The 11,935-nt window shown below is 43.8% G+C and overlaps 1 long non-coding RNA gene across 2 annotated transcripts; it reads right to left on the reverse strand.

The window, feature by feature from the left end:
- Positions 1–404: 404 nt before the first annotated feature.
- On the reverse strand, positions 405–11,448 carry LOC102392188. 2 transcript variants are annotated; one of them, XR_006641420.1, is made up of 5 exons: positions 8,251–11,448; positions 7,866–7,984; positions 7,122–7,206; positions 4,342–4,408; positions 405–3,344 (listed from the first exon to the last, which is right to left on the reverse strand). It is a non-coding gene; the product is annotated as an uncharacterized LOC102392188 (long non-coding RNA). The 2 variants fall into 2 exon arrangements; XR_006553460.2 differs by having other exon boundaries at positions 4,301–4,408.
- Between the last annotated feature and the right edge of the window lie 487 nt (positions 11,449–11,935).

Below are 11,935 nucleotides of genomic sequence, written 5' to 3' on the forward strand. Positions count from 1 at the left end.
CTTCAGTGCTCAGCTTTCTTTGTAGTCCAACTCTCACATCCATACATGACTACTGGGAAAACCTTAGCTTTGACCAGATGGGCCTTTATTGGCAAAGTAATGTCTCTGCTTTTTAATATGCTGTCTAGGTTGGTCATAGCTTTTTTTCCAAGGAGCAAGCATCTTTTCATTTCATGGCTGCAGTCACCATCTGCTATGATTTTGGAGCCAAAAAAATAAAGTCTGTCATTGTTTCCACTGTTTCCCCATCTATTTGCCATGAAGTCATGGAACCAGATGCCATGATCTTAGTTTTCTGAATGTTGAGTTTTAAGTCAACTTTTTCACTTTCCTCTTTCACTTTCATCAAGAGGTTCTTTAGTTCTTCTTTGCTTTTTGTCATAAGGGTGGTGTCATCTGCATATCTGAGGTTATTGAGATTTCTCCCAGCAATCTTGATTCCAGCTTGTGCTTCATCCAGCCCAGCATTTCTCATGAAGTACTCTGCATATAAGTTAAACAAGCAGGGTGACGATATACAGCCTTGACAGTAATGTAAATCAATTCATGTATTACAGGTATCAAACATCTCATATGAATCTAGTCCTAACACATTAAGATTTAAACACCCAGATTCTATTCCAAGCATCCAGGGCATTTTTGAGCTTAAAAACGTTTCTACATCTCCAAGATTTCAATGTAATTACTCATTTGCTCCATTAGTTTCTAATCCTACAGAATTAATTTACATCACCTCATTTATCCAGATTTCAACCCTCCAGAATTCTCAAGCAACCAGAGCATCTCATACTCTGATAGTTCAAAATAAAAGAAAGCAAGAAACAGTAATAAAAAGGCAAAAGTTAACCAAACAATTAAAAAGAGAAACAGCTCTAAGAATAACTGAACACACAACTTCTGGAGGTTGTCAGAAGGCAAAATTCTGGTTTTCTGATGACCAGGCCTCGCCCTTTGTATAAAGGTTATAAAACAATGGGGAAATAAAAGATGATTGGAGAAAAAGAGCAAAGGAAACGAGAAATGGCTGTTGATAAGGAGAAAACAGGATGGGTCAGGGAGCCAGGCAGCGTCCACTTAGTAAAGAGCAGAGGCACCCATCTGAGAGGATCCGCCTCTCTGAATGGGTCACTCAGGCTTCTACCAGCCCTGTGAGTGCCAACACCAGAGCAGGGTGTGCCCCTGCACCCAGAATGCAGTCTGAGGACAACCAGTTCCCACTGTCACCCTGGAGGGAAGGCTGGGAGCCAGACCAGGCCAGGAAAGCCCTCAGACCTAATTGTAAGTCTAAGCCCAGGGAGGAGACAGAGAGAAAGTTGGCTGAAAACATCATGAAAGGTGGGTTAGGCAAAGCCGTCAAGAAGTCCTTAGGCCAAAGGGGCAAAGAAAGGAGCTCCAAGCGACCCAGGATTGGGTCTGTCTTCACGTTCTACCATGCACAGTGGGCTAGGAGCAGCCGTGAGGGCCTGGCCTCAGTGCTCCTCGGTGATGGATGTCAGAGTACAGCGGCTGGTGCCCTTGGTCAGTCACGCTTCCTGCAGCCAGAGGTCTGCGAAGCACATCTGAGTGACCACCACGTCCCCCACCCCATTGGATAAGTAGTGAAACTGAGTCACAGAGAAGTTAAGTAACTTCTGAAAAGTCAGAGCTAGTTAGTAGAGGAACCAAGGCTTTGATGCTCTGGTTTCAGACGCCATGCTGCTGAGCACTATGCTATAGGCTGTCTTCTGTCTAAGCCTACGTTTTTTACACCTTCAGAAACTGTTTAAAATTCACAACATTGTCTTTAACAGACAACTGCATGTGCTTCACTGGGAATACAGCATTCAAGAAAAGGCACTCTATAATAGTTTCAGTAGATGCCCATCAAAGCACAGTTACTACATTCATAAACCACCAAAATTAGGACAGCATTTCCTAAGCCTAGATAACTACAGAGCAGTCTAAAAAACTAAAATAAAAACCATACATCCAGAATGACTCCTGAGCCCATGATGTGGAATTACTGAAATGATCACTATTTCTTGTTTTATTTCCATCCCACCCCCAACCCTTGACAGCCACAAATCATTCTCTATGTCCAGTCACTATTCTTTTTAATAGCACAACATCAATCAACTCTATTTCATTAGGTCCCTCAAATCTTAGAATACCTGATGTATGTTTCCATCCTCTAGAACCAAGCAAGGCCAAATTCTGAATGAGAAACCACGTAAATAGTCCTGTATCACTGGCTGAAGATTTTCTTAGTAGACTTGGAAACACGTCTCAGTATCCTGTTTCTTTCCTACAAGTACACATTTCTAGAAGAATTTCCTTTACGGAAAAGGGACTACAGAACCGAAAGCTCTGGAAACAAAAGCTGCACGAGGGCTCCCCCAGGGCCTCTCATCACATCTCAGGCTGGACCAAGTCCACCTGCCACTTGCTGTCTGGCTCTAGCTCTGGGGGTCACTGCAGGCACCCCTGGCCTCCACAGCAGCCCGGGACCCTCGTCTAATTCCCTCTGTGGCCAGGATTGCAGCCAGCACCCAGGGCCCTGGGAGCAAAGACATAAGGAACCAAAGCCGCTCCTCATTCATGCCTCACACCCAGTTCCCATTTCTTAAAAGTCACCTGGGAGTAAACCTATTAAATTGTTCAAGATTTCAAGGGCCAGTGAAAAGTTATCCCAAACTAAGTAAAGTCTCCTCCTGGAAGCCATTCAGTGGAGAACATCCATGCTGTGGCTTCCATCCATCTATCCATTCAAATTTTGCACCCAAGGGCACTCATTTGGGAATCACTGTCCCTGGACTCAGAAGCATACAAATGGCAGGTCTTTTGTCCTCTTTCTGGGCCTCAGATTGCTTAACAAAATACATTTCAAGTGTCTTACTCCCCCTGCATGTGACAGACAACCAGGAACTTTAACTTTTATATAAAGAAAATCCACTAAACGCAAAAACCTATTTGTATTAATTTGATTTGTTTTCGTTATGATAATTCAGGAAAATAACTGCCAAGCATAATGGTCCCAAATCCTCTGAGTCTGGTCTGAATTTGCAATGTATGAGGCCACCCTCCATCCACCCCCACGAACACACCAATCCCAGAATGCACTGGGCCCCTGAGACTACAGCTGAAAGCAGCTGGCACATCTCAGATCTTAGGTTTCACCAAAAAGTGGATCAAGTGGGACATTTCAGCTGGGTGGGGATTGTGGGTGGTTTTTCCCTCAGACTGGGTGTGTGGGAATGTGGTGTCCTTTTCTCACCATCCACCAAGCGAAGCTTTCCAACGCACAGACAAACGTGAAAAGAATCTCCCTTTTCTAACACCCTGTTAAACTCTGGGAAATCGCCCATCTGCAAAAAAAAAAAATGTCCTTGGCTTTTTGTTTGCTTTTGTCTTGCGTAAGCCTGCCATCAAGTACCACCCAGAATATGCCAATCATTTTTGCCATATGTGCCTCTTAAAACACTGTCTTTTTCACTATGAAGTTTGACTAGTCAGGACTGGATACTGAGATTCTCAGCACTGAAACTCTGAAAGTAACTCATGTCAGATGGGCACACGCCATAGTGCCTGTCTCCCTTTTGGTGATTATCAGCTGAAAACAGTGATGATGACCCAAAAGAGGATAGTGATGCAAAGCAAGCACAGTATCTCCCCAAATGCCCCACTAATCTACCACCTGAAAGGCAGAGGGGCATATTAATTTCTCAGAGAAATCAGAGTATTACTCTGGCTAAATATCAAGTTATGTGATATTCTGAAGAAAATAAAAGTAGACAATAGACAATACAAGATGTTAACTAATAGTATTAACACTGTGTACAAATTTAATTTTATCCTCTATTGGGGCTTCAGAGAAGGCAGGAGACAGGCCAATAACAAAAAAGGGTCTTTTCCTCTCAGGAAAAGGCCCACTTGTGAAGTTTTACTCAGTTCCAGGGAAACAACCTTCATAGCTCCATATACAGGTAAGGGGCAGTTTTCCTGTTACATTGGTAGGAAGAGCTAGTCTAGTTCCCTAGGTTACAGAGGCGGCGACAGAGCAAGAAACAGGCAGGATTACCTGGGTAAGGACCCTGTCGCAGCAAAAAGACTCTGGACCCAAACCGTAGGTATTGATAATTTAAGAGTAAGTTACGAACAATGAGGGACACAGACTTATTCCATTTTTGCTTTTAAAACTACATCTATAACTAATATCCCCGTGGGTCAGAATTCTAGCTCTCTTCCTAGTCTCATGAAAGTGGGCACCACGTTGCCAGCACACACCCCCTGCCTTCCTACAGGCGGGTCACACCAATCTCACCCCCCTCCTTCCAGAAAGTCTGTCCGATGTGCCAACTCAACCTCTTTCCTGTTGGAGAAGAAGCTGTTCCTCCATCCTCTCAGCTTCTGTGGCTCTGAAGCCTATGGACTGAACAGACAAAAGAGAGATTAAGAACAAAAATTTCCACCAGGCCAACCTGATGACCCAATCTGCTTTCAGGGCATGGGGCATGCAGAGCTAAAAGTGCTTGTTTTAAAATCCCATGACTCCAATCAGATTGATAAAATTCCCAACTTCATGCCTGTCTAAGCTTAATGGGAATTCCTAGAGGGGAAAAAAATATTATAAACTGAACACTGAAGGGAAAGCCTTTTTTCATACAGCCATGTCTCACAAACCTGTTATCTAGAGGCATAGCTCCCAGACTGCCTCCTCCCCAGTGTCTACACGTCACCAGTCACCACTGCTTGAAAAGAGACAGAATTTCCTTGTTCCTTTACGGTTAAGGTAAGTGAAACACAGCTTAGACAACTAGGTGTATGTAGGAAAGAACTAGGTTAAAAGAGAAGGAAACGTGTGATCATCAAGAAGTTCTTACTCATATGAGCTAAATTAGAGTAGGCAATAAAGAAATTCAAATCTTATAAAGGACACCAGGAAACAGAAATTCCTTCCAATGACATAAACATAATAGAGGAAAAAAAATCTTAAAAAAAAAACAAACAAGCAAGTGATTGGTTGCACTCTCCTTATACTTAAGAGCACAAAATACCAAGGTGCGCATACCAGACTTTTTGCTTTGCTGCCAGTCGTAGACACGTAGCTACTTTCAGCCTCATAGGACAAACCAATAGATCAATACTTAATGTACTGATTTGTTATTTACATTTCTAATCCAAAGGGTAAGAGGGGACATGCTCCATTTTGGTGAGCATATTTATGAAATAAATTACCAAAGAAAATAGGCTTCCCTCATAGTTCAGTCAGTAAAGAATCTGCCTGCAATGCAGGAGACCTGGGATCGATTCCTGAGTTGGGAAGATCCCCCGGAGGAGAGCATGGCAACACACTCCAGTATTCTTGCCTGGAGAATCCTGTGGATAGAGGAGCCTGGCAGGCTACAGTCCATAGAGTCTCAAGAGTCAGACACGACTTGCCGACTAAATTACCACCACCGAAGAAAATACCCTCAGCTGAGGCTGTCTTAAGATTCAGAACATCTCTAACTGGCATGGTTTTCTATGATCATCCCAGCTAGATTCAGATTTCTAATCCAAATCGCTCCTCAGAAATGCAAAGAAAAGCCAAGACACCTGTTACAATTAGGTTTGGCTGCAAGTCATAAACAAAACATGGTAACTCCAACAGTATAAACAAGGTAGACGGTCATCTCTCTGTCTCAAAAGAGCCGAGGAGTTGGCACTCCAGAGGTGATTCGTCTGCACCCAGAAGTTTTCAGGAACCCAGGCTATTTTAATACATGGCCACACCCTGCTGTAAGAGACTAGTAGATGCTATCTGTCTTTATCCAGGCACTCATGCACCCTCCACAAGAAGGAGAGGATGGATGCTGGAGTAGGAAATGAGCTGTCTCTACCAGATCCAAATTCTACCAAACACATAAAAGGGATCACAATATGCCGCCCCCAAATATGCCACTGGCATAAGAATTCTCCTTGAGCTGAAGGCAATTGAGAAAAAGCAGAAAAAGCTCTCTGCTCATCCCCCATCAGCCTAAGAGCTTAACTTGCCTTGTGAAGATGTCTTCCTCTCTCACACCCATAAGGAAAGAACGTTTATCACCAGAGCTTAAGACAGCACCCAGACGAGTCTGCAGAAACTAAACCTTACTATTGACAGATAACTCTTTCTCTGTTTCCCCGTATACTCAACATCCCAAAACTTACTACCCCTAGAAACCCAAATCCCCTTAACTTCATCTTTTCAATCCTCCACCATTCATTGCCCTTTGTTAAAATGGAATGTAAGCCCCCAACAATAACTACTTCTTGGGTTTTCATTTCATTTGTAAGAAGGTCTCTGTGTACATGCATGTCAGTTGCTCAGTCATGTCCAACTCTTTGGGACTCCATGGACTGTATGGACTATAGCCTGCCAGGCTCCTCTGTCCATGGCGATTCTCCAGGCAAGAATACTGGAGTGGGTTGCCATTTCCTTCTCCTAGGGATCTTTCCAACCCAGAGATTGAACCCGGGTCTCCTGCATTGTAGGCAGATCCTTCTGAGCCACCAGAAAAGTCCCCTCTGTGTACATAAAATACTATTAAAATTTGTATTTCTTTTCTTCTGCTAATCTTTTGCTCAGTTTAATTCACAGGTCTCAGTGAAAGAACATAAGAGTGAGGAAGAGTTTTTTTTTCCTTCCCCACACATACAAATAGAAGTCAAACCCTCCACAGAGCATCCATTTATTTATTTATTCAACAAACATTTACTGATTCCATACTATGTGGGAGGAGAGACAGAAAACTTAGTTAAGCTCGGCAAGGTCCTGCCCTCACAGAGCTTTCCTTTAGTGAGGGAAGCAGACATTAAAAAATGACTGGTGCAGGGCTTCCCTGGTGGCTCAGTGGTAAAGAATTCTGCTCATGCAGGAAACACAGATTCAGTTCCTGATCTGGGAAAATCCCACATGCCCCGGAGCAACTAAGCCTGCGAGCCTCCACTACTGAAGCCTATAAACCTAGAGCCACTGCTCCTGAGCAGGAGAAGCCGCTGCAGTGAGAAGCCCGTGCACTGCAACAAAAAAAGTAGCCCCTGCTCTCCACAACTAGAGAAGAGTCCTCAGAGCGGTGAAGACACAGCACAGCCAAAAATAAATAATTTAAAAAATACATTACCGGCACATCAGAACCGTGCGGATGCAACAAGACGGAGATCTAACACCGGGGTGAGAATGATCATATGAAACTTTCTGTAACCTTCCTTATTGTTGTTAAGGAACAGACAAAAAAAAAAAAAAAAAGAAGAAATAACAAACCAGAAGTAGGCCTTGTAAGTTCAATAACAGCCCTAAAGCGCATTTCCTGTAGTGATTGACTTGGAGCCACAGAGCGGCCAGCACAATGCTGCTTAACCGTAAACAAAGGTTAGCCAGGGAGACTTTGCCGGAGGAAATCGGTCATCTAGTTAAAAAAAGCCTCTTTTGTTTCTGGAAGCTACTAAAAATCCAAGCCCTTCAAGTCATTCGGGCAACACAGAGGGAACAACTGGGCTTTTCCCTTTTTCAGAGGATGCACTGTATGGAGATGAATCCTGCTGGGGGAGAACGAGGGCAGCACACCGACTAGGTTCTTCATAAAGATCCGAGACTGGGGGAGTGTCGTGACTTCAGCCACTTAGCCAGAGCGGCACGTAGACTGTGATATCTCGACCTGGGAGGGAGGGGGCCCTCGGTGGTGCGGAAGCTCTGAGAGGGCTGGGAGGGAGGCGGGGGAATACCAGCAGCAGCTAGCTCTCTGCTTTCGTGAGCAAGAATAAAATGAAATCCCTCAAGGAGGAAAGGAGGGAGTGTGGTCATGAGAAAGTCCTTGTTATATGTGCAGAGGTCAAACAATACAATGGGGAACGCAGACTCAGCTTACCTGTGTTCATAGGAGATGCTGGAATGATCTGCCACTTACTAGGCAGCTAAGGCAGACTGCAGACGTAGGCAGAGGTGAGAATTCATCTTCTCTTTTTCTGACTCCTTGTGCAGGGCAAACTACGAGAATAAAAAGTTCACTGAGTCATTCCTACAGGGTCTACAGTCCTAAGCTGTAGAAAGTTTCCTGGTACTTTTTCCTCAGAGGTTCTTTCAATTCCAAGAGGTTAAAATCATTTGATCTCTCTGTTTTGGGTAGCTAAAGTCTGAATTTAAAACACCAGGAAACACTGCAATGATTATGCAGAATTCTTTCAAGTTAGGGCAGATCATCAAGTCAAGAAAAGAAAGAAAAACCTTCAATGAATCATCTTTGTTATTCTTACCACAGTTTGTTACATTTTTTAAAATGAATAACTGAGGGAAGTAATATAAAACTGACATCTCCAAGTTGCAATTCAAAATAAAACAATTTTGATATTTGGCAAAACTAATACAATTATGTAAAGTTGAAAAATAAAATAAAATTAAAAAATAAATAAATAAATAAAACAAGATGCATCCCTGAGACACTGTCCCCTCGTGTTATCCCCAGAAAAGACAAGGCCATGCGTCATCTCCTCCCCCAAAAAGAACACAGGAAAAGATGCTCTCATAGTCTTCTCATGAGGACTCCTCTCACAGGCTGTTTGAAATTATGAGCAAAGAGCATTTCCTGGCTCACAGCTGAATGTCCTCATTTTAATTGCAAACTCAATCCCTAAACTGGAGAAAATGTCTCCTCTTTGCACTCAGATTTTTTCACAGCTGAAAGCCAAACAATTTGAATATGAGTTTACCAGCTCAAAAGGAGAGATTCAGTGCTATGCCATGTGGCTCATTGCAATCCAAGATCAAACCAGTTCCAGTCACGGTTCTTGGGTTCCTCTCAAGAGTCCTAGGTTAAGACTTCCTTAAAGGGACTCTGAGCTCATCAGAGAAAGCACGGGCAATCCCACCACAACAGGAGTAGCCCCACCTCAGGAGCATCCTTCTGACCATACACGAGACCATGCCATCCTCCCCACTCCTTTCCAGATATGTGTCTATGCGACAGCCTAGGTCTGGACCTGCCAAATAGGGGTTAACCTCCACACTGTGAGGTCTCTTCCAGACCGTTTATCAAAGGAATGACCTTTGAATCAGAGGTGACCCCCATCAGTCCAGATTTCTGAGCTTCCCTTAACTTAATCAGTGCCCCTGGGCTGGCCCAGACCAGCTCCACACAGAATACAGGGAGCTCACTGCTTCTTCGAGTATCACCATGCATCTATTACACTTCACCCAGAAAGTTCTAACATCTGACATCGCACTTGTATTTTACAATAGTGCTGGAAAAAGAAGTATTGGAGGAAGATTATGCCCATTTTACAGAGGGAGACAGGGGCCTCAGAAGAGATGTGGTTTAAGTTGAGAATGGAATCCTGCCCTTCTGACAGCCCTGATACAGAAGATTAGAAATCCACTGAGCCACACCAGAAAATGCAGAGGAAGCTCGCATCTGGTTCTCAGCCTCTCTCCGTTTTCCCACTTCTCTTAAACCTGCACTGACTTCTCCAGGTACCCACTTTCCACTTGGCTATTGGCTCTCTACAGGATTTCCTGACTTTGTCAACTCTACCTCCAACTATCCCATTTGTCGAAACTTCTCTCTTCCACCTCCCATTCTGTTCTAACCACCTCTGAAATTTCCCCGACTGGCTGCTTTTAGAAGCTGATGACTTCTATTTTTTATGAAGGGTCATGACGAATAGCCCTAAGTAACCATAGCAGAATCTAAATGAATTCTTAATTGGCTGATCATCAGAGCCCAAGGAAGTAAAATGACATGTGAGAAGACATTACCCGGAGTGGGCAGAAAGGAGTATTCTTAACAAACACTCTGGTAAAAGTTGCTCATTTTCCCCCAATAATCATTTTGTCCTCTCTCAACAGAACACCCAAGTTGTGTCCGAGTACACAGCTGCCAAAAACAAAGGTTTGTTTCTCAACCTCCCATTCGGCTGTATATGCTATGTGACTAAGTTCTGCCACGTGATGTGACATGTTGCAATTGACATGTGCAACTTCCTGGTCACACCCTGAAGTAGAAGAGTGCCCTCCCCTACCCAAGTATGTGGTAGCGATGAGTCATCTTTCATCAGGCAGAACAATCAGAAGCTTCAGGCTCAGACACCAGGAGGTCACCAGTTCACTCTGGACTACCTACATCTGGACTGTTAAGTAGGAAAGAGATATTACCTTGTTGAGCTTTCATTCTTTGCAGTCTCTGAAAGAGAAGCTAAAATCATATCCTGAATATGGGCCTTGACTGGAAGTCTATAAGCTGTCTTCATTCTTCTTGGTATAGATACTGCCTTTAGCCGAGAAGGGTCAGACTGGGGTAGGCTTGATTCACCAGGGCCTAAACATCAGAATCTTTCGGCTGGAAGGAAATGTGTGAAACTTGGAAAGATCATCTCAGCTGTGGCCCACCTGTGGCTAACTGGCATGCACAGCCTCCTTCCAAATAAATTCAAATTTTTTTCTGAAGGCTAAGATCCAAGTATAAATCAAGCACTTAGCCAATTTTGGCCCATGGTCTTCACATGGCCCAGCCTATTCATTTTATAGATGAGAGAGCTAAGAAAGGTCAGATTACTCCTCTAAGAACATTCAGGTTCTTAGAAGCAGAGCTGAGCTGAAGACACCGATGTTCCACCTCCCAGACCTGTGCCACCGATACATCTAGCTGAAACCCCAGGCATCTCAGCTCCCAGACAAGCAGGCAGGGTGAGGGACAGCATCATTTTAACTGACTCAGGACTCAACATTTCAGGAAAGGTCACAGAAACTACCTTGTTGAGCCTTCATTCTTTGTAGTATGTTACAGGAGCTAAAATCTACTCTTTGTCTACTTTATTTCTTCCAGAGCAGTTCAGTTCTAACACCATTAGGCAGGTGGAAGACTGTCCCCATTTGGGGACAGCTATGTATAGGATGCCTGAGTGGGCTGAGAAGGAAATCCACGTGGGAGATGAGAACAGCACCCTCAAAACCAGAAGCAGGTGAGGGAGGTGTCCTCAGAAAGATGGGAGATTAGCTATTCCAGTGAGAAATACATCAAGGGTAATGAGAGGCAGTTTCTTACCATCAGAGTTGCAAATACCAAAAGATAAAGAACTAAAATGAACCCTGTGATATTGGGTTGGATATGGAAGTTCTGATGTGAACTCCTACCTCTCAGTATAAGCAGATCGATTCAGAAGTAAAGACAGAGGTACTTGTGGATACAGTTGACCCTTGAACAATGCATTAGGGCACTAACCCTCTGCAGTCAAAAATATACATATAACTTAAAGTTGGCCTGCTATATATGAGGTTCTGATCCTGCAGATTCAACCAACATATGACTGTGTAATACTGTAATTCTGTTGAAAGACATCTGAGCGTAAGTGGACCAGTTCAGTTCAGTCGCTCATTTGTGTCCAACTCTTTTGCGACTGCGTGGACTGCAGCATGTCAGGCTTCCCTGTCCCATCACCAACTCCTGGAGCTTGCCCAAACTCATGTCCACCGAGTCAGTGATGCCATCCAACCATCTCATCCTCTTATCCCCTTCTCCCCCTGCTTTCAGTCTTTCCTAGCATCAGGGTCTTTTCGCATCAGGTAGCCAAAGTATTTGAGTTTCAGCTTCAGTACTTTTAATGAATATTCAGGGTTGATTTCCCTTAGGATTGACTGGTTTGATCTCCTTGCAGTCCAAGGGACTCTCAAGTCTTCAACACCACAATTCAGAAGCATCATTTCTTCAGCATTCAGCTTTATGGTCCAAATCTCACATCCATATATGACTGCTGGAAAAACCATAGCTTATGTAGACTAGACAGACCTTTGTCTACAAAGTAATGTCTGTGGACCAGTGCAGTTCAAACTCGTTCAACAGTCGGTTGTACATGTATTTCCCAGCTCTATCCTCTGTAAGGATCTAGCAGCAGTGATATCTTCATGTCACTAGTCATACCTACACCAGATCTTGGCTTCCAAATGATT

Source organism: Bubalus bubalis, chromosome 9, assembly GCF_019923935.1.
Source record: "Bubalus bubalis isolate 160015118507 breed Murrah chromosome 9, NDDB_SH_1, whole genome shotgun sequence".
Classification (NCBI taxonomy): domain Eukaryota; kingdom Metazoa; phylum Chordata; class Mammalia; order Artiodactyla; family Bovidae; genus Bubalus; species Bubalus bubalis.